The 1,946-nt window shown below is 65.8% G+C and overlaps 1 protein-coding gene across 1 annotated transcript in view; it reads left to right on the top strand.

The window, feature by feature from the left end:
* The first annotated feature begins 1,553 nt into the window (after positions 1 to 1,553).
* The window catches only part of TBC1D14 (TBC1 domain family member 14), an 83,074-nt gene continuing 82,681 nt past the window's right edge, over positions 1,554 to 1,946 (top strand). Inside the window, exon 1 of the mRNA XM_058670313.1 lies at positions 1,554 to 1,629. The gene's annotated coding sequence lies outside the window, so the exon portion shown is untranslated. The remainder of the gene's footprint in view (positions 1,630 to 1,946) is intronic.

Genomic DNA, 1,946 nt, shown 5'->3' on the forward strand with positions numbered 1-1,946 from the left:
GCCCCTCTGACCAAGGCTATCCTTGCTCTGTCCCTGGAGCCCCTGGAAAGCAGCTGGCTTGATCTGCAGATAGGAGGCGTGGTCTCCTACACAGACCCCCATCTCCATGGTGCCGAGGCAGGAGTGTAGGTTTTGCAGGCGGCTGAGCTTCCCCACAGATGGCCAGGAGCCATTCCGTGTGCCACAGGGGGGCGCTCCTGCAACCTGTCAGTCCATCCATGCCGGTCCTTGGCCCTTGCTTCTGGTCATGTCAAGGTCCCTGGTGGAAACCAGGGACAATGAAGCGGGAGGCTGAGGAGCAGCTGGGCGCGACCTCCTGGCCTGGCTCCCAGTACCCGTTCCCTCAGCTGTAAGGTCACATTCACCACATCTGGTGTGTTGGGCTGCGGGCGGTGACCGAGTCAGCACAGGTGGCCGGCGTGGCGGCCGGGGCAGCTGTGAGCGGGACCCCTTCAGCCCCATTAGTCAGAGACCAGCTGTGTCCTGATGGTGGGGCACACAGGCTCACCTTCCTCGCCCTGACCCCAGGGCCTCCCAGAACTCTGGAATTACAGTGGGGCCTGGTGACCAGCAAGGGCCAGTTTGCTGTCTCTCTGGAGGCGCCTGGTCTCAATGGGCCCCCGTTACAGCTGAGCGAGGGCTGCTGCTGCCGAGCAAGCTTGGGGGTGGGAATGGGGGTCTAGGGATCTCGGAAGAGCCCCAAGTCGTGTTTGCTTTTCCGTGGTGGGCAACAAGGAGAAAGAGCTCCAAGATGCATCGGCAAGGCCTCCCTGCTCCTGGACTCTGACCCGGCCGCTGGCGGGGGACGGCCCAGACAGCCCAGGGGACAGGTGTTGGGGCTGGCACAGGACCTGCTGGTGTTCCTGGCACCTTTGATTTCCCCAGGAGGCTGGTGAGTCGCAGGTCACATGGCACCTGCCCCATGACAGCCCAGGTGCTCAGGCGCCAGGGAGGCATGCAGAGGCGCCATGGAGGCACCCAGCGGCACCAGGCACTAACTTACAGTTCTGGGAAAGGACAGTGAGTTCTTGTCACTGTAGGCTGGTTGTCCGTTTTTAGTATTTATTTTATTTTAATTTGAAAGGAAGGTTTACAGAGGAGAGACAGAAAGACCTATCCAGGGTTTACTCCCCAAATGGCTACAATGGTGAGCTGAGCTGACTCTTGGACCATCCGGCACTGCGTTCCCAGGTCATAAGCAGGGAGCTGGAAGGAAGTGAGCCAGCAGTCACGTGGGATGCTGGCAGCACAGGCAACAGCTTCACCCCCTAAGCCACGGCACCAGCCCCGTCCGTGATGCTCTGTCAACACTGTGCTGCCTTAGAGGGTGCTCAGAACCCGGGGGACCAAGGGCTGGCTTCTGTGAGCCAGCGGCTCCCCAGTCTGTGTGCACAGTTCGACTCCCACGGGGGCGCCCTGCTCCCGGGGTGAGGGCAAGCTCGACCGGAGCAGATCAGCCCGTTCCACAGACCGGCACACCAAGGCCGGAGCCCCTTCGCACCGGCGCGCGCCGCCCCATCGATGCGCTCCGCCGCTCGGCTCCCCACGCCTGCTCCCCGCCGGCTCGAGCCACCTGCCCCCTCCCGGCCGCTTCCCACTTCCAAGATGGCCGCGGGTGGAGCCAGGCAGGTAGGGGACCCCTGGTGGGTGTCCGCGGGGCCCAGAGGAGACGCAGCCTCCGCGCCGTGAGGGCCGCCTCCTCGCAGCTCTGCTCGGCCCTGGGGACCGAAGAGGGCCGGCGACGACCGCGGCCAGCGACGCACCCGCGGGCAGGAGGAGGGGCCGCCGGGCGAGCGTCGAGCGCAGCGAGCGAGGCGCGGCGGGGGGCGGTGGCCCGGGCGGAAGAGCGGACCGCGGGCGGCGGGGCGGGGGTGTGGCCAGCGCGCCTGGGGGCGGGGCTAGTGCCTGAGGGCGGGCGGGATGGTCCTGGGGCGGGGGCTAGTGCC

The sequence above is a fragment of the Ochotona princeps genome, chromosome 11, assembly GCF_030435755.1.
Source record: "Ochotona princeps isolate mOchPri1 chromosome 11, mOchPri1.hap1, whole genome shotgun sequence".
Taxonomy (NCBI): Eukaryota; Metazoa; Chordata; class Mammalia; order Lagomorpha; family Ochotonidae; genus Ochotona; species Ochotona princeps.